Source organism: Anser cygnoides, chromosome 3 (genome assembly GCF_040182565.1).
Source record: "Anser cygnoides isolate HZ-2024a breed goose chromosome 3, Taihu_goose_T2T_genome, whole genome shotgun sequence".
Classification (NCBI taxonomy): Eukaryota; Metazoa; Chordata; class Aves; order Anseriformes; family Anatidae; genus Anser; species Anser cygnoides.
In genome coordinates, this window is record NC_089875.1 from 43,432,079 (window position 1) to 43,457,122 (window position 25,044).

At 36.7% G+C, this 25,044-nt stretch overlaps 1 protein-coding gene across 5 annotated transcripts in view; it reads left to right on the forward strand.

Annotated features, from left to right (window-relative positions):
* The window catches only part of SIPA1L2 (signal induced proliferation associated 1 like 2), a 139,425-nt gene that overhangs the window by 24,062 nt on the left and 90,319 nt on the right, over positions 1-25,044 (forward strand). For all 5 annotated transcript variants that reach the window (XM_048047245.2, XM_048047247.2, XM_048047249.2 and 2 more), the window contains exon 2: positions 4,713-4,785. The gene's annotated coding sequence lies outside the window, so the exon portion shown is untranslated. The remainder of the gene's footprint in view (positions 1-4,712; positions 4,786-25,044) is intronic.

Consider the following 25,044-nt stretch of genomic DNA (forward strand, 5'->3'; position numbering starts at 1 on the left):
AAGGAGCAGCATGTTTTCTTTCTGAAATGAAAGATTACAACAGATTTCATGTATGAAACACCTGCACAATGAGAAATGAAACAGACCTTTTCAGCTCTCACTGTTCCATGGCAATATTTCTGTTGCTTTTCCTTCCTGTAAACAAAAGAAGTCACTTAAAGAGTGGGAAATAAGCTGTTTACGGGACGTTTTCTGTATGAAAGGAAGGAAAAGTGCCTTTACAGAGATCAACCTATTGTGTTGGGAATATTGGAAGTTATATGCAGTTAAAATTTGAGTTTAGCTTTTAGAGGGGAAATAAGAAGCAAAATACATGTAATCGCCTCAGTCTTGATCCTGAGAACTGCTAGATACCCCCATTAGTTGCTGAAATCAAAGCAGGAGTTAGAACGTGGAGCATTTTGGTTTGGTTCTAATTCCTGAGTGTGACTTGTGGTCATTTTAAGAATTTAATCAGATATGGGCTACACTTCAAAATAAAAGCTAAGAGCTTATGGAACGTGGATTTTATTTAAAAAAAATTAAAAAAAAAAGCTGTCTTTGTAATACTAAATGTATTTGTATTGTAATGTATGTATTTGTATTTGTAATGCTAAAGAAATGCCCTGATTAGATTCAAATGTACGTCACCTGTACGTATTCTCAAAGTTCTGCTTGACCTGTGATACATACTAACTATAATTCTGGTGTGAATCAGGATGTCTTATTCTTGCTTATGTTATGAGATTAATTTCTGTGACTAATTATTTGGTTTTCATTCATCTTCTGTAGCATCACTGAACCTTTATCACTGTTAAGAATTGTGGTTTTGGGGTACTTAAATGCTGCCCAAGTATTATAGAATAATCTACCTTTCTTGAAATCTCAGGTGTATATATAAGCTGGTAGGATAGACAACAGCTTTGCTTATAAAACAAAGCAGAGAAAATATATGTGAAATATTACTTGTCATAAACTATATCTATTTTACCTGTAGTTCTTCTACTGTAGTCATACTTGTTAATGGAAACTCATTGTAGCAATTTTTGTCGTTTCTTCTGCTCCAAATATTAAATGCAGTTAATACTTGAATGCCAAGAAAAGGCAATTGCCAACACAGAAGTGAAGAATCATAGAGTGGCTTGGGTTGGAAGGAACCTTAAAGATCATCTAACTGCAACCCCTGTGACATAGGCAGGGGTGCCACCCACTCGATCAGGTTGCCCAAAGCCCCATCCAACCTGGCCTTGAACACCTCCAGGCATGGGGTATCCACAGCCTCTCTGGGCAGCCTTTGCCAGTGCTTCACCACCCTCTGAGTGAAGAATTTCCTCCCTATATCCAGTCTAAATCTATCCTCTTTTAATTTAAGACTTTGTCTTAAGCTAAACCCCTTTGTCCTATCATTATCTACCCAAATAAAGAGTCCTTCTCCATCTTTTTTATAAAAGATGATGTGTTTGCTTTTTAAAAGTCTGCTTGCTTAATATACACAAAACTCCACTTTTGGTTTCAGAATGTGTGCTTAGATGCTGGGCAGCAGTGTCCCATGTTAGAAAAAAAATCTCTTCTCTGTTTGGTAGATTTGGTTCCTTGCACAGAAATCCTGATATCAGGGTATTTCGGTCTAACTTGGCAAATAAGACTGGAATATGTGAATGGAAACTGAGAGTGGTCTGCCTTCTGGCATGTCTTGATGAATGGAGCACGTACCCTGCCTTTGTCCTTATAGAAGAAACAAGATGATTCTATCCTTGCTGCCTGTGCTTGTTTGTTGTGCTCCTCTAGACCAGAAGTTTTGTTTGTTTCTTTGTATTTTTTTTTTTAATTTTTCTTCATTCTGTGCGGAGGCTTGCCAAAAGAGCTAGGTATAGAGGAAAGCATAAGGTTTCCTCTCAAGTTTGGAATCTTGAAGAAAGAAAGGCCAGTAGTACCCTACAATACAGAGCAAGTGATTCAATTTGGCATCAGCTAGTCTGTGAGCTGTGTGGAATTACTTTTGCTGGACTACTTAAAACTTTGAACTTAGTTTTTCCATGTCAGTGGGATTTCGGATGTAATTACAATCTTGTCTTGAGTATTCTTTAATGAGAAAACCATTAGGTTTGTATTTATAAGAAATGGTTTCTTTATGCATCTTACAAATGTAATAATCCAGTTTTTTATTGTATGTATGGAAGTTTGAATCAAACTTTCCTGTTAGATTCACGAGGCTTTCAGAGTTTCACTGCTTCCTCCCCCTTAACATTCCCCCTTCAGATATCTCCATAATTAGACTCCAGAAATTAGACTCCAGAATTATCTCCAGATATCCAGATATCTCCAGATAAATTATCTCCAGAAATTAGACTTAATCTGTATAGATTGACTCTACAGTAAATGTGAAGCAAGTTGTTTTTATGGACGTACTGAACTTGCTGTGGAGCTTCTCCCTGCAGTGACCATCAGTACAGTGTTGCAGAGCACTAGGAGGCCTACTTGGAGCTAGTTTTTTCTGATTTGGGTGCCGTCAATCCGGGCCATTCTTTCTGGCCAGTCAGTTTCTTCTCCATAGTCAAAACTTTTTGTAGAGAAAGAAAACTTGCTTGGAGAAAATTGGTTATCTGGTACTGATGATTTTATCTCTTTCTGTTTTTCCTGTGATAGTAAAGTACAAAGGGAAATACTAAAATATCAGACATAAGTAATACCAAAGATTCAAAGAGAGGTTGTCTTCACATCAGGTTGAGAAGGAGGGAAGAATTTATGGTGATTTAATGTTCAGCATTATATGCTTTGTGTTCCATCCTCTTTATTCTGATAGATTTCTGTATTCTTCTGTTTTGCACCTAAGAGTTGTGGTTTTAAGAGCTTGAGATCAAGGCAAGTATATTTTTAACCGTTGAAGATGGTGTGCAGTGTATGGCAGGCAACAGTTTTGACTTTCTGACCCTTTGCCAAATAGGAGTCGTGATAAGGATTGGCCTTCTAAATAATTACTTCTACTCACAGTTCAGGTATCTTAAATGAACTCTTCTTTGCCTTGTCATTGGCCAAGCTGGTTTACTCAGTGACATTCCCTATAGAGACAAGGCCCTGGTTTGCAGTTCCAACACATTTAGAAAACAAACAAACAAAAAAAAGGGACCAACAGAGTAGCAAAACAGATGCATGTATTACTTCTTGGAGAAAAAAGTAACCCTGGGTGGTACTCTGGGCTTAGTAAAATAGGTGTCCAGGTGTCTGTCTGACATTTGCCTTACACAGAGGAGTCTTATGAAGTCTAATGCCATAAAGATGTTTTTAAAATACATTTTAAAAAAATAGATGTAGTTTCTCCTGACTTCTGATTTGGAATTTGTTACTTCATGTGAATTTAAAGGAACTTATGTTAATTCAAGTTTTGAGTAATTTTTCAATTGTTTCTTCATGGATGTAGGGGAAGATGCTATGAAGAAAACTTGTGAAGAATGCTGGTGAAGCATTGATTTTTTTTTAAATATTCTAAATTTTTCTCTTCAATTCTTATTTTTTTTCCTGATGCAGTGTTCTTTCTATGAACTATGGATTAAAAAATATTAATAGATGGACAAAGCCTAGCGTTTTCCCATTTGGCTATTTCATGAAAGAATTATATAATTCTCTAAATTCCAGTTAACTTTAGATCAATGGATTCTACTTTCTATATCCATAAATAGGCAATATGGAAATTCTTTGAGAAATATTTTTTGTTTGTCTGTTACTGGTTACTGTTAAGATCCAGATTTGCAGTTGACTCTAGACTGTTGAGACTTTGTGTGCCTTCTCATTGTGTACACTAGTTTGCAAAATACTTACTAGAATTATTTTTATCCTGATGGTGGTGATTTAGTAGAGGAAATAGCATCTCTTCCTGCTGTGTGTTTTCCTTTCTTTCAGTATGAATGTAACATTGTGTTTTCAAGTCAGATTTTACTATCTGAGATCCTGATAACAATAAGCTCCCTTTGAAACAGTGTTAATACAGATAACATACAAAACCAGATAACCTTATTGGTACATGGTAGCTTTATGTGCCGTACCTCTGTATGTTGATCAGAAAGACCTAAAATACTTTGTGTACTTCAGAATGAGGTAAAATAATAATATATTGGTATGTATGAGGTAGTTTTCTGCAGTTTAGACATCTGTTAATGTTTCAACAACTCTCCTTTTTCAGCCTGTAGAATGTGAAGTTTGAAGTGTTAGATGCTTTGCTAGCTGGAAGTCATTCCACAAATTCTAGCAAAATGTTTTCTAAACTTTGTGAAAAGAACCATCTTCCCTCAAAATATTTTATGAAATTTTATAATTTTTCTCAGACTTGTAACTGAAAATATTATGAAGCTACTTGCTTCATAAAATACAGTTCTAGGAATAGCTGTGGGCTCCTTATGCTGACCTTTGAAGCAGAGCCATAATAAAACAGTCTGATAGTTCAGTAGCTAGTTGTTCATTACATCTCCCCCCTGCAAAGTTTTTTTTTCCCCAATTATTTCCAGGAACTTGCACAGATAACAGCTTTAAATTTTCTGTTTCAGCGCATATGTGTTGCACTATGCTGAATTTTGTAGCCATTAGGTCTTGATATTGTATTTCCATGTATGTTACATATTCTTACTCTATACAAATGTTCATCTATGATTGTTGTTTCTACTTATGCCTTAATGTCCTAAGTGATCATGTTCACCTAAAAACGAAACAACCTTTTTAAGGTTTTTTCATTTAACTTGCAGGTATCTCCATTTTACTGATACCAGAAAGAAAGTGACTCCAGTAGGCATCCTTTGGGAATCATTCTAACCAAAGGTAAGCAAAATTTTTAAGCCATGACAGATGTATTTTTAGTATGTATCTAGTATTATTTCCCACCTTTTAACTAAACAGTCAGCTGTGCTTCTGTCTGTCTTGATACGTGACATCTCAAAAACTGAATTTGTTATGGTTTTCTTAACATGCTGCTAGATATCCTGAAGGGAATTGTTCATATAGCTCAGCATACAAGTGAAGTTCAGTCTTTTTTTTGAGATCTGTAACTTGGCAGATTGCCTATCATTGATATTGAAGCGTATGGTACGATCACTTTGAGTCAAAGGATTTTGCATTCCTTAATGCATTAAATAAGAAAAAAAAAAAAACCACTAATTTTGGTCATTTGAAAATTCTTAGCTTGGTATTCCTCTGGAAAAGAGATGATACGACCAGGAATACAATACTCTTCCAGCATATTATGCCATTGTCTTTGTAAGGGACAACTAGGCTGTTTGTATAAAGTCCTGAGCCTACAGTTGCCAGGAATTGACACCTTCATATTTCCTGTAATAAGAATTAAGAGGTGCAGTTATCTTCCTATAGCTCCTAATTCTGCAAGCTCCATGATCTAGTCCAAATGGATTGCTTATAGATCTAGCATATGGCTCAGAGGGCTTAGAAATACATCATGTTGGCTCAATACAGTCAGACTGTCTTGTAATGAAAACATGCTCCCTGCAGCACAATGAAGAAATAAGTCATTTTTTGTAGAGTGAACACCTACTTGTTTGTGTGCTATCCACAGTATACAAACATTTGGGGAAGTATTTGAATACAGACTTTAAAAACTTGGTTACACTGACGTCATCTAGTTTCACACCATGGGTCCTTCAAGAGTACTGTAACCTAGAGAGAAATCTGCCACGTAAATATTTTTTCAGTGAATATATCTAGAAATCTGACCACTCTGACATTTTAAATATGTACTGTAACTATTGAAGAATGGAATATCATGGTATTAGTAATGGTAAACAGTGGAAAGCACATTGTATATAATTGTGTAAGAGGTGAATAAGAGCTTTGGGATTGTGTTTAGTTCCTTGTGGTCCAGATAAAAAAGCGTGCAGTCTTTTTACAGACTGTGAAGAAATTAACTTAAAACAAATGCGATGATATACACAGAAAATAGCAAAATGGTTTTCTTGTATTACAAGATGAGAATAGTAGACAAGATGAGAATAGTAGTAGAGGGAGGGAGTAGCAGTTGTGAAAGCACAGAGAAAATTGCATATCTTTAGACTTTGGGAAGTAAGTAAACGTCCTGAGAAACCAGTCTATTTTAACTTTTTCCTAATAACTGATATAACTGAAATGCTGTGTTTTGTGGGAGTAGGTTCATTTTATATAAGAAAAATTATATATGATTATGAATTGTATTAAGTAAGTTAGTTCTGATACTGCATTCATTCTAGTCTCTTCATTTCTAGTCTTTTCAAGAACCATACTTCTACAGTAAAGACAGTGTTCTGCTACTGTTCTGTTCTACAAGAAGAGTAGAAGAGATCATTACTGAAGCTGGTCAGAAACTTCTGTTTTCTGGCAAAAAGTTTACTTTGCACATTTTTTTCTAAAATATTCCTATTTTGGGGCAGAAAAATAAAAATGGAAGCAACTTTTTTCTTTTTTTTTTAGATATCCCAGAATGTTTTATTGTTTGTAAGTTCAATGCTAAGCTATGTTTGCCTAGGAGACAAGCTAAGTTCCTAAGAGCTGATGTTTAAGCATCAAGTGCCCATGCTGATGGCCAGCTAGCCAAACAGGCAGTCTGCATCTGGTGTCAAGCCATTTTCTTTCTGACTTGAGCGCAAGGTATACTCATGCAGTTCCCATGACAGACGTGCTTCATAGTCTGGACATCCAACCAGGGAGGCCAGCCAACCATGGGAGGCAAAGTAGATAAAGTACAAAATCTCTAACAGCTGCTTATGGAATGTCCATCCCTGTTGAAGACAGAGGACAGGACTGTCCTTCCAGAATATTTCAGGTGTTCCAAATGCAGGCTTGAGGATAATTTTTGCTTTATACTTTAAAATAGCATGTCAAGTGTTATAGTTTGCGCTTCTTTCCAGGATAATAGTTTTCTGTCTGTATCATATTGATAATTCTAGGAAAAAAAAACTTCTAGTTTCCACTTCCAAGTACATATGGTTTCCAGAAAAAAGGTCTTCTGAAAGAATAATTGATTTTTTTTTTGGCATAACTTATTATGCTTTCAGAGATTTGTATGAAGAAAAGTAATTCCTTTTGGATTCTATACAGGTTTGTCAATATAGTCAAAGAATCATAGTCTTAGGAGAACCTGAGTAATTGACTTTCCTTGACAGTGGTTTGGCATGCTTTGATGCAAGAAGCAAAATTGAACTTCTTCTCCAGTTACTTGAGCCACCTTGCAATCTGTGCTTTACAGCAGTTACACTAGCTGGATGTTCGATAAGTACATGTTATGGTTTGTCTGCTTTAAGTGGCTTCCTTTGCAAACATTAACTTACTAGTTTCTTTCCCCTTCTCATCTAAGACTATTTTTTTCCATAAATGGTATATTCTGTAATATGAAATAAGATCAGTACACTTGTGTTACTGTGCCTGATGAAGCTCTGCTGTATAAACAGCAGTATGAAGCATATTTCTGAAAATCTTACTTGTAGCTTTTCACATAAGTAGTGTGTTTTGCTTCAGAAATTGTCAGAACAATATCGTAAGATTTTTGTCTTGCGAGTTGTCAAAAGGATCTGTTTTAATGCTATTTTAAAAATTGTCACAAAATTAAATATTTTAGAATATCTAAGATTTCAACTGTTTAAAAAGCAATCTAAATTATTTAGATTGCTTAGTGCTCTGGTAACTGCACAGGTCTGCATTATGTCTGTAGACATGGTGATAAAACAGAGGAACAGCTGATAAAATTAGAGACTGTACATTCATATTGAATATATGTGTCAGACTTAAGGGTATAAACTTATCCTTATTTGCCTAAGATGTCACGTGCTTCCCGGGTAACCTTTTGATTGGGAGCATGTGTCCAAATTAAGTTAATATAGAATCAGTAAACCTAAAAGCAACACTTCCTATTATGGTTTGTTGCTGGTGATTTATTTCCTTTTAATAATAAGTCCACACTTCTTTTCACCTTCAGCTACTGATAAACTGAACCATTATTCCTTTGGTATTTCTGGTAGTCACTGCATGGGGGCACATGTGCTTTGGACATCTTATCCCACTTTGAAGTTATGTGTTCTTGTAATGTGTTTGTGACCTGGGAAGGAACATGCTTCTAAAGCCGTATGTATTTTTGTGAATTCTTGAAAAACTAAACTGTTGACAGTTGGTATATGGTGTTGATAGTTATGCTAAAGGAGTAAGTAGAACAACACAGCTTATGCATAAACATTCCATATTTTCAGAAGCTAATGCAAAAGAAGAACGTATATAGCAGTAAATTTGATCCAATAATATGGGTAGAGTATTGTGTGATACAACTTTTTTGTGGAAAGCATTGGGTGCATTTATTGTGAAGAATTTTTTTTAAGAATCTCAGCTGTATTGGACAGGTTTCTATGTATTGTGTTCCACAAAATCTGTTGTTCTGGTAAGGTTAATGAGGTTGAGTGCAAAGTCGTGAAATGTAACTATACTGCTTCCAGACTCAAGGTGGATCTGTCTGTTCAGCTTACTGAAGCTTGGAAGGTAGTAGGACTCTCAGATTTTCAAATGCTTTATTGTTAATACTATTACTGTGTCCGGTTCTGGGCCTCCTAGTACAAGAGAGATGTACATCTTGGAAAGAGCCTGATACAGGACCACCAAAGTGATCAAGGAATTGGAGTACCTCTCCTATGAGGAGATGCTGAGAGATTGGGGCTGTTCAGCCTGGAGAAGTAGAGGCTGAGGGGAGATCTCATCAATGTGGACAAGCACCTGAAGGAAGGGTGCAAAGAGGATGGAGCCATGCTATCACAGTTGTCTTGCCCAGTGCCAGGACAAGAGATGATGAGCACAAGAGGTTCTGCCTGAATGTTAAGAAGCACTTCCTTACTTTGCAAGTAACTGAGCAGTGGCACAGGTTGCCCAGAGAGGCTGTCAAGTTTCCATCCTGGTTATGTTCAGTAGCTGCCTGGACATGGTCCAGGGTAACATGCTGAAAGTGTTGCTGCTTGAGCAGGGGAGTTGGACCTGAAAGCCTCCTGAAGTCCCTTTCATCCTCAACTCTTATGTGATACTCTGTGATACCCTTCTGTGATTCCATGATAAGTAATAAAGAGATAAGTGGTCAGCTAGTGTTTCTGACTATTAAGGCAATCAATATGAGTGAAATTCACCAAAAACAAGTCAGGCTGGATTAACATGTAAGTTAATAATAAACTCTCCTGTTTTAACTTGTGTTTTGTGCTGGCTGTTTTGGAGAGGACATGGGAAGTAAAGAGGGAGTATTGTCAGGTTGGGTTTAAGGAAAGAAGTTCTAGAATCAAGAGCTGGAGAGTGTTAAGTCTTAGAAGGGAAAGGAAAGAGGATACTATTTTACAACTGCAGTATGTATTTTCTATGAGCAAGAGACTGCATAATGAATAGATCTAAGAAGAAACAACAAACACTAGTAATCAACACAAAGAATTGAAAGAAAGTTCTTGGAAAAGAGAGGAGAGGAAGAGAAAAAGGATGTGTACCATCTTGTTCTCTTACTTTATATTTTCTAATTTATTTCAGTGAAATGAATTGCATATTCTTTCATATGAAGTGAAAGATTACAATAAATTATCATAATTGAAGTCCTTTGTTTCTGGCTCATGCAGAAAAAGATATCTAATTCTTCATTATTTTATTAATGCAAATAGAACCATAGAATGACTTGGGTTGGAAAGGACCTTAAAGATCACCCAGTTCCAACCCCCTTGCCATGGGCAGAGATGCCACTTGCTCTATCAGGTTACCCAGGGCCTCATCCAACCTGGCCTTGAAGAGGCCAAAAAGAGGCTGAGATACTCAATACATTCTTCACCTCAGTCTTCATTGATAAGACTGGCCTTTGGGAATCCTAGACCCCTGAGACCAGTGGGAAAGCCTGGAGCAATCAAGACTCCTCTCTGAAAGAGGAGGATTAAGTTAAGGAATGCTTACACTGAGCATGAAGAAGTTCATGGGGCTTGATGGGATGTACCCATAAATGCTGAGGTTAATGGCTTATGTCAGTGTGAGGGCACTCTGGATTTTCTTCAAAAGATTATGACAATTTGGAGAGGTTCCTGAGGACTGGCAGAAGGCAAACATCACTCCTATCTTTAAAAAGGATCTGGGGAAGTACAGGCTGGTCAGCCTTGCCTTAGTTTCTGTGATGATGACAGAGCAAGTAATCCTGGAAGCCTTTTCCAGATACATGAATGGGAGTAGTGAATATGGATTTTAAAAGGTAAAATCATGCTTAACTCACCTGATAGCCTTCTGCGATGAGCTGGTTGGCTTTGTGGATGAAGGAAGAGCAGTGGATATTGTCTATCTTGACTTTTTTTATCAAGACTTTTCATGTTGTCTCCCATAACGTCTTCTTCGATAAGCTGTATGGGCTAGATAATTGTCCATGAGGAATACTGAAAACTGGCTGAATTGCCAGGCTCAGAGAGTTGAGATCAGCAGCATCAAGTCCAGCCAAAGGCCAGTCACTACTGGTGTACGCCACAGATTGATAGTGGGTTCAGTATTGTTTAACATCTTAATTAGTGATCTGGATGATGGGACAAAGTGCATGCTCAGCAAGTTTGGTGATTAAAAAAAACTCCGAGGAGTGTCTGATACCCCAGTTGGCTGTGCTGCCATGCAGAGGGGCCTCAACAAGCTGCAGAAATGGGTGGAGAATAACCTTCTTATTTCAACAAAGGGAAATGCAGAGTCCTGCACCTAGACAGAAATAACCCTATACACCAATATGTGCTGGTGGCCAAACATCTGGAGCGCAGCTTTTCAGAGAAAGACCTGGAGTTTCTAGTGGACACCAAGTTGAAAGCGAGCCAGCAATTTGCCCTTGCTGCAAAGCTGATGGTACGGGGAGCTGCATTAGGATAAGTGTTGCCAGCAGGTGGAAGAAGGTGATCTCAGAACAGGAAAGACCATACCTGGAGTATGATTTTTAGGGAAAGGGACGAAGCTGTATGTTTTTTAGGCAGGGAAAGGTAAAACATATTGAAACATCCCATGAATTAAAAAGATTAAGTCAAGGTTACTTGCAACTCCTTTCTTGGTAAAGTTTCAGAGATAATGCTTACGTCATTTTTTCCTTGGTCTTAGGTAGCAGGGTAATAAACATTAATAAAAAAAAAAAAAACTTTTGGGCTCAGGTCAGTGTTTTTTCAGGGGGAAAAATTTAATGAGATTTTGGAAGCATTTTTCAGGGTTAAAACAGTTTGTCTGAAAGAACTATTGATAGTTTGGATCTTGTGAAACTGACTATGCTGTAATGTTTTTACCCTGTCTATGGGATGTCTAAATATTTATTTTCAGAAAGTTTTAGTCTTAAATTTTCATTTTAAAATATCAATAATATGATACAGATGGCCTCTTGTTATACTTGGTCTTCTCTTAGGTAGCCTGTCGTACCCACTCCATATCTGAAAAATGCAGGCAACTTAAAATAATCTCATAAGCAGGCTGACCTGGTCTGCTTATTAACCCAGCACACTCCGAGCCATGTCTATTGGTAAAGATTGGGGTAGGTGGGTCAGGGAGGGTAGAGGGGGAGGTGAGGCAGCATCTGGTTTCAAAAATAGAAATCTTACAAGTACCCTGTCCTTTTTAGTCCTCTAAAAAGTCACTGATTTGCTAGGAACGTTACCTTCTAATTCTTACCTGTTAGACTTGCAGTTTTTAGTTTGTCTTGCCCTCTCGCTCATGTCATTTAAGCCTACTAACTGGATTTGCTGCCTCATCAATTCCTCCTTATGAATGGTCTGTGTACTCTGTCATGCATGTTGGCCAGGGTGAGCGGAGACAGGAGTAATAACAAAAATTCCCCCGATCCTATACTTTGTCTGATGTCAGCTTGTATACGTTTTTTTGTTTGAACTCACTACAAATGGGGGAAGTGTTATGAATGGCAAGAAATCATAGATAAAAGAAGGAAAGAAGGAGGGGGGGGAAGGAAATATTTCTTGAGTTTTCTTGAGATTTCTTTGTTGGTTTTCAGACCGATTAAATTAACTACTGTGGACAGCTTCAGGAAGGGCACGGCTACATGCCAGCAAACGCTGAGGATCAAAGTCCTCAGTAACAACAAAGTTTTCTCAAAAATATAAACTAAATTTTTATACACTTTTTGAAGTGGTTATTTCTGAGAGGGACAGGAACATGTTTCCATTTCATGCACTTTTTGTTAAGCACATGTACTAATATACTGTCTCCTTAGAAGAAAGGAAGAGCTGAGCTGTTTCTGTCTGTGACAGCCTCCCTTTTTGTTGTTTGTCTCTTGGAGATGGTGGAAAAGTGATCTTCCTTCTTGTTAATAATGAAAACAGCTAATTATGTCTGTGTGACTGACGGATTACATAGACTGTCTGTTTGTACTTTTGCTTTTCTTTATTTTCCAGTTGGCTCCAAAGCACCATTCACAGATATTTACTTAATTTTTCCTGAGTAAGTGATGAGTTGTGTTCTTTGAACATGTTTAGAAGTCAGATAGAAGGAATGCGATTTTGATTTTTGACTGATTGTTTTTGTCTTTCCCTGAAGTAGTTTGTGTTTTGTCTGTTTTAAGAAGAGAGTGTTTAGAAATATCCTCCAGCTCACTTGAAAATTTAGAATACACTCTTATAATTTGTTTTTCTATCTTGTTTTGCTTTAGCGAGTTTTTTTTTTTTATTTTGAAGATCAGATTGGGCTGCAGGTTTAATTCAAAACTATTTATCTACTCCTTAGAAAAGTGTCATAGTCTAGCCTTTTTTCCTTTACATATGTATGCTAATTATTATATTACATTTGGCAGTTGGTAGCTCTGTTTTGGAGGAGGATGAGTGTGACATGACAGCTGTATGCATTGCAGCTAATTCAGTCTTCAGGGCAGCCAGTATTTACGGTACTTTCAGATTTAGCCAAGTAATCCTCTCTCTTATTTTATGTTTGATGTGGTTTGATATAGACGGAAAACACACAATAGAAATAAACATTTGAAATGCTTTGTTTTTCTTGAAGGAACAGGTGTAGCGTATAGTTTGATAGTAGCATATACTTTGATAGTCTCCAACTTTCTAAAGTGGGATGTTATTGACTGAAGTAGAAAGGAGAGTTGTTATTCTTTAAGGTTTATTACCACTATGAGTTGTTGAGGTAACAAAATGGTTTAAAAATAGCTTTTGTTTCAACTTTTTTCTTTAAATAACTGGAGAAATATAAACATATAATATAAAAACTGACTTACAACAATTTCAGTATGCAGTATTCAACAAGCATGTTTTATGAAATATGAAGATGTTATGAAGTGTCTTAAACCTCCATGTTGATGTTCTTGTTGTCGTTTTAGTAGTAGTAGTTTGTTGTTAAGCTCACCCAAGAAAATAAAATAGTAAACTACATGCTTAACTCCTCATAGAATTCTCCATTGTGTTTTTGTGCTCATTGCTTCTAAAACTATATACTGAAGTAATTATATCAATGTTGGAAGCTTGGTTTTCCTGGTTTAACAAAATTGGACTGAAGTACAATTTGAAACCAAACACACTAATAACATGCAGGAGCAATGTGACAGTTGCCAGTGCAACAGCTGCAAGTCTGCAGAAAATATAGGTTCTAGGGAAGTTATACCTGGGACTGTAGTTCTGAAGGGGGAAAAAAAATCGATATTTTGATGCTGCTGTGATGCATGGTATGTCTAATATCTTTTCGCGGAGAAATAGTGTTAATTTCTAAATTCTTTAAGTCGTCATCCGGTAAATGTGAAATGTGCCTTTTAGTTCAAGAAGTTTAAAACTTACGTTAGTTTTTAGTATGAGAATGAATAAAGGTAACTCTTTGAGGAGGATCTTGCAGAAACAAAACACAACAGATATTCTGGAGAGACAGAAGGTGTTTTGTTCATGGTCACACAAGGTTTACATCTTTGTGTAAAACAACCAGAAATAGTGCATTTTGGAGAACTTGGAGAAAATGGGAGCTTAATCTCTGTAACAGCTCCATATCTTGTCTGTCATCTTTGTGAATATCCAACTGAAGTGGATGATTCAGTATTAACACTTCACTCATCTGTTTGATTTAAAATTAGCAGGCTTTTTGTTTTGTTTTTAAATTTACTACTTCAGTACTGAGTGAAATACGAAAAATCTTACCTAAACTGAATTTCTTTTTATTTCTTTTGCCAGGAGAGTCAATCCCTCATGCTAATGCCAGTGTTGGCCACAAACAAAATGGATAGGGGATGAAGGATTGGTGACTGTTCTTTTGGGACATGCATTCTACTGTGTGCCCCTGGTCAGCTGGGTGCTGCCTTTTCTGGAGCTCTCTTAGGCTCTTTCCATCTCTTTTTCTGATTTTTGTCTAGTGATGCAATACTCTCTTCTTTCTATTCTCCCCTAAAATAATTGCCTAAGCAGCTTCTTTTCCTTTTATTTCGGTTAAGTTAAAAGTTTGTGTGTGTATAGTCCATGTAGATGCTAAAGAGGAGGGAACTGAGCTCAGCACATGCAAACCTACTGGTACATACATGGATAAATGTATTATATGCATATGTGTTCATGCATGTCCTAACCTGAGGAATAAAGCAATTTGGTCTCACTCAGGCTTTATGTAGATGGAGGACCACAAAACTGATTTGCGTTGGACGTTGTGTTGATGGGGGGGGGAGGGGGGAGGGCTGGGAGAGAGAGACTGGTAAGGAAATCTTAATTTTAGTCAAGAATGATTTGGTGCTGCTTAATTTATTTGTCTAATCCTATTAAAATTATTTTCTCTAGCAGTTCTTTTTATAGTTAATGTACTTTCTTCTTCCCCACTTTTCCCAGTTCCAAGCCTGGACTTTTAACATGTAACTTGTTTCTAATTGACGGATTTTTGTTTGTTGCATTTACTGGTATCTAAGTATCAGCTTTGACTAGAATATACTTGCTGTCTCCCTTTAGCCAGTGATAAACATGGTGATTTTCATGCTGACAACAACCTCCATTATTTTGATTCAAGCATTTAATTCTTTGTCCTTTCTAAGTGGTACATTTCCCTGAAGTTTTCATCCCAGCAACCACCTATCTATGTTGAGTACACTGCTCCATGAAGATTTCACTAAAATAGTTTTAATGTTTATGTTTTCTTACCTAGTTTGTAGAAGTAGAGCTAAGCCCAATGGCAACAGATGTTTCTTTGTTTAGGTTTAAATTACAGTTTTAAAATTAACTTGTTTCACAGAATGGAAGGAGGCCTTATTGGTATCCCATATCTCTGAAGGTTGTCTGTGGTAGATAGAGGGTGAGTTGCTGTTCTTGTTTAAGCACTTGTAGTCCTTGTGCTCCACTTAAGAAAAAAAAAAAAAAACCTCTTACTAAGGCAGGATAGAAATGTCAGTATGCACCGTATGGACGGATCGTCTTTGCGTTGCATCATCTACACTTAATTTGTTTATTCTGTAGCATAAGTTCATAATAACTGAATAATGAAGGTAGTAATCTGCTTATTAATCAGATTAAGACATCTGTTTTTCATACTGATTCACGTTTAAAGAATCTTTCAGTTAACTGCATATATGGTCTCTCAAGTGGTGTTCATTCCTTCTCTGGAAGCATAGGTTTCCAGAACAGTAATGCATACATGTTCATTGCCCAGACTCAGGATCTACTTCCATGGTCATGTCTGCAATTATTAGATGTTGATGATGGCCAGAACTGGGAAGAAGTTGTAGGTTTTATTTTTTTATTTATTTTTTATGCAAATGTTTTGGCTTCTAAATGCTCATGTATTTGGTGATGATGAACTGGAAATCTGTCAAAATTTCCTCTTGCCTTCCCACTTCAGAGGATCCATGGTAGTTATGGTATTTCTCTGAGTGTTGACTGTTGAGGTTTGGTTTTGTAGACTTCTTGGAGTAGAGGTTGAATTTACTTTGTATCAAACAGAGAAGTGAGAACTTATTTCTTACTGGAATCTGAATGATATTGCAATGCAATGGGGAATACATAGTTACAGATATTGCTTAGAAAACAAACTATATTGGACAAACTGTACTCATTCTTTATTATTTTCGTATATATGTTAAAAAAAAAAAAAAAAACACTAAAACCCCTACAGGAACAACCAAAAAAAATTTTTAATTCAGTTCCTTGTATGGTGGCTCACTTACTCAATGAGTCAACCTCTTTGCACAGTATTTCAGGGTAGGAAGACGTACACTGTATTGCACTGTGTAGGATCCATTATCCATTGCTCTGGATAATCGTTTGTGTGTTCTGTAGTTCTGCAGTTTTCTACAAAGCTGCTTGTCTCCAGTAGGCTCAGAATTTTTATGCTAATGTGTACTCTTTCCCCAGTCACTTCACAGATGTCACTGGGCTTCTGTAGAGTTCAATGGAAATAATGCCTGCCTTGTTTAGCTTAAGCACAATATGCTACTATTGTAGTATTGTCCAACTTTTTATGTGCATATCAGTTTGCATGGTGCATTGAATTCCATCTCATTCTAATGCAGAGCCATTGTGTGTGTAGGAACAATTAATTGTGTATCTGTAAATTGCATTCAATGTTTGTGAAAGCGCATTTTTTTAAATCAGTTACAAATGCTGTAACAAACTTTTTGCCCTGGTGCCTGCTTAACAAAAATTACGTTTATTAACACTTACTAAAAATTAAGAGGTTCTACAAATACTCATTCAAGCTACATGTTGTTTGAGCATTAAATATGAAAAGAACTGCTGCATTGAGATGACCTGGTATGGTTTTATTTGGTAGCTTTTAATTGTTCTTGTCTTACAAATTCAGGTCTAACAATGCTTTAAAACAGTATTAAACTACTGATGTATTTTTAAAAAGTTAACTTATTCTAGTTTCTTAAGTAGCTGGGAAGAAATAAGATGGACTGCTTGCTTTATTTCCAGATGAATTCACAGGTATGTCCGAGAAAAATACGTGGCCTTATAGAAGCCATACTGTTAGTTGCTTGTAAGGATTTGCAAGAAAACTACGTTCTTGTACAATACACAGTAGGAAAGAACTATTCCCTTCTAAAATTCTTCTTGGAGTTGTTTTTGCATAAATCAGGGTCACCTCATGTGCAATTGGTGCTAGACTGCAGTTCATTCGAATCCATTGAAATGGGAGAGAGATACCTTCACCTGAAGTGAGGTGGGGGTAGAGGAGCAGGGGTCAAACTAGGCAAATGGGGAAGGGTCATTGTTTTATGTGAGAAATGTGAGTATAGATTTGCTTTTAATTTTATGCAGAGACTAACAAATTAGTCTGCTACCTCTTGCTATGACTAATGCTGTTGGTTCTATGAAACTGACAATCATTGGCAGACAATATTTGGTTTAGTTTTGAATGTTTTAAGACTTACAGATGGATTATTAGAGTGGCAGAACTGATTGATTCATGAGTTCTTTCATGAAGCGTTTTATTAAGCTTAGAGAGAGCCCCCTTTCATTTAATCAGTGGAAGAATTTTGACCGGAACACTAAGTCTAGTCTTTAAAATGTATTTTAAAGTGTTTAGCACTTTTTTTGTTTGTTTTTTCAAAATCATTGTTAACATGGGCTTACAAACTAAGGAGAGCATGGATGCAAAAATATTTTTGCTGACATGCACACACGTAATGTGAGTGTCCATACAGTGCAGCCTTGAACCTGCACAAAAATTTACTCCCATGTAAATGGTCTGGAAAAAGTTTGAACAACTGGAGCATTGAATACCGAACTATACACTTATCCAAAAAAGTGTTTACCAAAATTCTTGATGTCTTTAAGTGTATTTTTTAACGTAAAAATTAACTAACAGTTCATGGTTAGTCAGGTCCTGATTATTTTGATTTTATTTCCTTTTACATTACAATTATTCATCATACTTATTTTATGTCAGCAGGAATTCACGTTACCTTATATGCATATATATGTGCATCTTTAGTTGTTTTTTTTATTCACTTGTACATTAGTTTGTATAAAAATGTGGAAAAGCTAGCTGAGCACGCTCTGTATAAAATCCTTTAAAATCACTGGCTTTATAAATTGCAGTGAAGATACTTTTCTTTAGTACATAATGTTGACCTTAGTATCTGAAACCTCTTGGAAGCAATTTATAATTTGTTGACATACGCAAATGCAGAGTGAATTTGGTTTTAGGTAAAAATATTTCTAGCTTAGAAAGAAAACAGTTTGGTAATGTCCTGAATTTTTTTGGGGGGGGTTGGGGGGGGGTAGGAGCTGGGGAAGTTATTGTGGATTTTACTGATAAAGACAGTAAGTATACATTGGGAAGCAGAAGGATTCCAGTTTCATTAGGATGTGTCAAAAGTGCAGTTTTTCTCATCTCTTAGCTTATATGAGCTTTCTAAGAGTCAGCTGCTTATCAAATGTGATTGTTCCTTTCTAATCTTTTTTGAAATAAATCTGTAGTTTCTGTTATGTAAATGTGCTGCACAAGAGAGAGGAAATATGCACTGACACCAAGTCAAAACAGTTCAGGAAATGTGCAGTCTGTATGAATGATACAAAGTTTGTTGGCTAACCAGAAACTTTGTGCTAAATCAAGGCCAATAATAAAATTCAGAGGCAGATTGTTTCTTACAATGCTTACAGTATATTACTATGCCTGTGCATGAACCATTTGGATCAGTTAATTATACCCTCCTATCTGAGCACTTTCATTTACATAAGGAGCAGAATGTGATAAATCAAATATAAAATTCAGTGTCTAAATTATTGCATGGGGGGTGTTATGTAATCAGAATTTTAAAAGCAAAAGTAAAAATGAAACTGGCCCTATAAAAGCAAACCATTCCAGATGAATGTGAATTTGTAATTCACATTCCCCATGCTTACCAACAGTATATATTGTTCATACTTCCCAACAGTTACTTCACATTGGTCTGTTCAGATAGATACTTAAAGGTAAGTTACTGAAACAGTCAAATGTTTGTTTTTTCCCTAAAATATTTTGACTTGTTCATTAGATCACTAATTTCAGTAATTAGCTGTATGTGTAACTATTTCAGTAAGTCATATTAAAGCAACACTTCTCTTTCCAAGGAGTTTAGGGAAATGATAGCACGCTTAAGGTTGCCTGCAACTATCATCTCACGTGGCATCCTGTAAGAGATTTTTACAGAATCTGAAGAAAGATAAGACGGAGTTGAAAGGGTAGGGAAAAAAGGAATAGTATTCCTGAATTGTTAAGAGCTTATTTGTAAGGTTGTAGCTCTTTAAAGACTAGTTTTATCCACTGTCATTATGCTAGGAATCAAGAAAGGCTTATAGATATTTTCTTCAATGTTTCTCAAACAGGAAGATTATAACACTGAATCTGCCTTCCTTAACCTCTGTCACAATGATGGGAGGGGTCTTTTGTTGAGAAGATCTAGGAAGATGGTGTCTTGTTGGTATAGCCTGGTATTTTTGTCAGGTATTTCAATGTCATAGTTTTGAAGACTCTTATTTTCTTCATATTTAAAATGAAAATATATAGCATATTTTTGCAACAGGACAATTCCAGAGAGTTCTTTAACATGTGCTTTCCCCTAGCAAGGGCAAAACTATAAAGCAATGATAAAGAGAGCTAAAAGATATCTAACTTCTGGGGGTTGGGGAGCAGTGTACCATAAAGTTTGCATAAAACTTTATTTTTACCAAAATTTTCTGTTATCCTAAGTCTCATTAATAAGACTCTTTTTAGTTTGAGAGCAGTTTGATTCCAGATAACGTATCAAATGATCACTTGAACAAATGACAATGACTTTGTAGCTATTACGTTGTGATGAATTTGCATGGACTACTGAGAAAAGCAATATTCTGCTAGCAAATCTTGTTCCACTTACTATTCACATTTAGAATTACGCGAAAAGGTTTTCTTTATTGATCAGACGAACTGCGACTCTATCAAAGTTAAACTTACCAGGTTGGTTGGTAACTACTAGCATATTTGATGTATTTTTTTATATTATGCAATCTGCTTTCCAAATTTAGATTGTAAAATTAAGAACAAAATAGTTTTTATGTAGTAAGACTATATGAATTATGTGTATTGTGGTCACTATAGATTCCAATGTATTTTCGTTCTATATTTAAGTTCATTTTCAGATGGAAAAGACAGAAGAAAAGGAGGTCTCTGTTCCCAAAAATCAAACAAACAAAAAAACTTGTTTAAGAAGCTCTTCATGTGTGGTAATGGGAAATAATACTTGATAGTCCTGAAGTGATGCAGAAGTACATGAGAAGTTACTTGCTGTCATCTGAATCTGAAGAGCTGTGGCCAGTTGGAAAGGTTCATAATGCTGGCCAGGAGTATTTGAGTTTATGCTATCTCACAGTTCACACCAGTTAACAAAGAAACAAGGTCAAACCAGAACAGTTTCCATAAAAAAAACAATCAAGATAAAGGCTAATGTTTCCTTTTTTTCTTTAAGAACTTATTTTACTTTAATCAACCACTTCCTTCTTTACTACTAAAAATAATTCGGAACTATGACATCAGAGCCATTCTATTGCCAAATGGCATGGCATAATACTTATTTCCTGTTTTACTGTTTTGAAAACAAGAAATAGAGAAACTAGTATTTCCATTTTTCAAAAAAATTGTGTTTTTTTGTGTACTCTGTACTCTTCTTAGTGAATATTTTAAATCTCTTCCACACTAGAATGTTTTGATTTTTTTTAATGGTCCATCTGTTCTCAAAGGCAGTATTTGACATTTATTTATTTACTAATTAGTGGGGGAGCATGTTTTTACTTCTTTCATTATTGTGAACTTCTGTGATGGGTGGAATTATTCAAGTTCTCCTTTGCTTTGAAAATAAAGTTGACTTAAAAAATAATAATAATAAAAAAAGAGCTTCCCTAAAAATAAACTGGATTGAATTTCTAAAACTGCATTTATCCACTTCATGATTGCCTCTCCCCCCAGAGGTTGCAGAGTATTAGAAAAAGTGGTGTTAGCAGCTTGGTATCTTCTGTGAATAAACCAACCTGGAGGAATATTGAACTGAGTTGTAATTAGTGGGAACAGCTCAGTTCCTGAAGAGGACAGAGGTGAACGTCTGCAGTTGCATCTAGTAATTACAGATAACTTTTGTTCATCCTGGAGGAACACACATGATGGGCCTTCTAATGGGAGTCGCATGTTAAAATAAATAAATAGAGAAACACTGTGTTCATTATTGCAAATATTCAGTTGGTAAGACCTAGGTGATAGGATTACAAAGTTGCAGAGCAACAACCTTGTAGGTTGGTTGCCCTTAGGGAGGTGCTTCTTTGCTCAAGTGATGTTGTTTAGTGATGGGAGGTTCGGGCTCACTTAGATGTGCTTGGAAGTGTCAGGTGAACATGATAGGTCTAGCAGAAGAAAAGAGAACCAACGCATTGCTTTTGTGCATTTCTTTGGGGATCTAGTATGTTTGAGGAATTTCTGGATGCTGCTTGCATGTATGCAGAGTGGCTGTGTAGTGCCTTTTCAATATGCCTCGTCATGTGATAGGTTAGGAACTGGAAGATGACCCTCTGCTGTGACAAGCTTGTATGGTTATAAGGCCTTTCTACAGAACTAGTCTACAGCGTCACCAAAGTAGTGTGTTTTTTCTGGATTTTTTTTCCTCAGAAGAGGGTGGAACAATTTAACTTGTGTGAGCCTTTAGATGATTCATAAATTAGAGTCTTAAGGAAGACCACCTTGACTATCATCGGATAGCTTTGATACATGGTAACTGAAAAAAAAAATGTTTTGTATAATTCTTATACTGGACAAATTTTATGAGGACAAATGTAAACAGGTTATATTTAGTAAAGTTTTTCTGGTTTTATTTTAATCATGGTATCTCTCTCTCAAATATGTTCACACAGCAGGGCATAAAAGAGCATACATCTGTCATAGTGTAATTTTGTAGGCACTGAGTGTTAATGTCATTTGCAGATGTTCTGTGCTACCCATAGCTTTATATGGTTGATGGACATCTGAAGGATTGTCTGTGTGGAAGTTTAACAACCAATGGGCAGCTGTACACTGCAATCTGTACACTCTATTCTTGTACTCATGACTTAATTTAAAAAATCTAATTATTTTGAGCCAAGAAAGTCTGGTGCAAGTAAGTATATGGAAACCTTGTAGGATGACACATCCATTTCTCATGTATATCAGCAAAGAAGAGATCAGCCTTTCCTCAGTTAACACTTAAAGACCTTACAGTTTATACCTTTGAAGTCGCTCTAGCTTTGGTTTCCTCTGGACAGTAACACTTATTGATGGTAGTTTGTCAAAACAGAAGAATTTTTTTTTGAATGAATTAGGAAGTTTTTCTCATACGAGGTGTTGTGTTCCCATGATTAAAAGCCTTGCACCCTCTTGTTATCTGTTTCACCAACGGATGTACTGGGTGTACCTTTTGCTTTCAGTAGGCTCACTTTACTTCAAAATGTTAGATGTGCTTAAAAATTATATTCAGTACATCTTGTGATACATTGGAGAAAGTATTGTTGGTGGAAGTAGCATTAATATTGTTCTAGTGCTGTTTTGTCAATTGGTAATCTCTGGAGATGAAGTCCAATGTATGAGCAAATGGGCTCATACCGTGAAACCTAGGTGAGCGCCTAGTACAATGGGAATAGTCTGACCTCTTCAAAGTGAAAATAACAGATTTAATCTCTGCTTCTGCTGGAAGTAATATAACAAAATATCAAAATATAACAAAACATCAGAAATATACAAAAAAGAATCTTGCGTTTTCTGGCTTAAAATGGCTTCATACGCTTCCAGATTTCTTTTGAGTACTGTGTCAGAAGTTGAAACGAGCTTCATGGAATAGTCAGTCTCAGCTGCTAAACAGGTTTGTTTTTGTTTTATCTTTCTACTGAGTGGATGAAAAAGCTTTATTTTGGGCCTCACTGTAAGGGCCTCACTGTAATAAGCCTGTGAAAAGTGGAATTGCCTCTTATAAATTAGTGTGGCATATTGACTCAGAAAGCTCAAAGCTTCAAATCTTCCTTTCTACTAACTGAACAATTTATCCTCTCACAATACTTTGCTCCTTATTCAAATTAAGTATAGCCTCTGAACCTGTAACCAGATTTCTACCTCCAAACGTGAAATAAGTCAATGTTAACACCCCTCTCCTTTCTTATCAACCTTTCCTTAAAAGCCATTTCTTCAGATACCCCAGGAGGCTCCAACTCCAATATTCATATTTTTTTTTCCAGAGTAGTTGAAAACAATTATAAGCAGCGTGTGAAAATAGCTTTACATACATCCCACAAATGGTTTGAGGAAACTGGCAGAGATGTCATACTTTCTGTAGAAAATACATTGCTAACACTTTGTCAGAAATCTTTGTCAGAAATTTATCTAAAGTTATCTAAAGGTATGTTTCTATCAGAAATCATGTTCTGTTCCTGAAGTTCTAAATTTCTGTAGATTGACTGTGATATCTATAGATAATGATGTTAGTTAACTACTTGTAATTTTTCTGTCACGTTATTTCATCTGTAGCAATTTGTTATATGTTGAGAGCAAGAAATCTCACACTGCTACTTTTCCAATGAAACAGGACTTTTTTTAATATTCTGTGATCTTTTTTGTTTGCTTCTCTCTATGCCTGCTGCTGGGCAGAATGCTTTTCTAATGGAATTTTAATAACCATTTTGAGTGCTGAGCTAGAATTATAAGAAAAATGGTAATTTCTGATGTGATTAACTCTAGGAAAAGGTAGAATGTTTTCGTTTCATTGTTTTAAAATAATGGACCACACTCATTTCTTCTAAAATGCTGAGTTGCTTTTTTCTGCCAGTGTTCTACAATAACTTTATTGTAAACTTTTAGCCACCTTAGTATTTATTAATATTTATTAACAACCTGAAGTTTGTATTGAAATGAAACACATGTAGTGCGTTCCTTTCTCAAGTATAACATGAATACTCTCCTCTGTATTCTTCAGCTAGTCAGTTTGCAGATGCTGAATTTTTCTTTGGGGGTGTTATCCCAAGACACAAAACTGTCAAATCCTCATTTTCATGCAGCAGGTTATTCAACAACTACTGACTTTCCCTCTGCGTTATGCAAATAATTTCTCAGCATCGGTACAAGGTAGTCCTTTCCCTTGTGTTTGAATGGTGTAAATGCAGTGCACAAGTCCTGTCTGTCTTTCTGAGCTCTGCCTCTGAAAATGACTGTGCTACATGTGTTGTTTACCAACCGGATTATCATAGTATGTAGCATCCTGTACAATGGGGTCATCATATGGGGGTCCTGTTGGAACAGGACAAAGAAACAGTCCCTGCCTTGGAGGATTATGCAGTTTAAATGGGAATACATGCATTCAAATGGGCAATTCAAGAATCCATGGACATGTGACAATTTCTGAGCCTATAGATATTACTGCTTTTATGTAGGGTTCTGACATTGGGCAAGTTGCTTGAGAAGACCACTGCAAATGAGTTCTTGGTTTTCAGTGAAACTTGCTGCAGTGTGATAGTTAAGTACTGTAACTAAACGTCCTTCTGCAAAGACTAAAGCTGCTTCATTCGTGCTCTAACCTGGGCCTCTCCTACTGTGGTGGTTTTACACAGGTGGCAGCTGAGCTCCAGCACAACTACACTCTTGCTCCTGCTCCTCAAAGGGAAAGAAAAACATGACGAAAAGGGCTCAAGGGTTGAGATAAGGTCAGGGACATCACTCAACAATTATCATCACAGGCAAAACAGACTCAGTGTAGGGAGAGTGTAAGATTTATTGCCTATTACTAACAAGCTAGAGAAGTGAGAAAACAAAGGAAAGAAACCAAAAACACCTTCCCCCCTCATCTACCCTGTTCCACCTCCTCCCCCCTGAGCAACACGGGATTTGGGGGCTACAGTCAGTCTCTGACGCTTTGTCTCTGCCCATCCTTCACAGTCACTCCCTGCCCCTGCTCCACGTGGGGTCCCTCCCACGGGATGCCGTCCTTCCCGAACTGATCCTGCAGGGGCTGCCCACAGGCAGCAGCTCTTCAGGAACTGCTCCCACACGGCTCCGTACCACGGGGTCCATCCCCCAGGAGCAAACTGCTCCAGCACGGGTCCCCCACGGGCGGCAGCTCCCCCCAGACCCCCTGCTCCTGCGTGGGCTCCTCTCCACGGG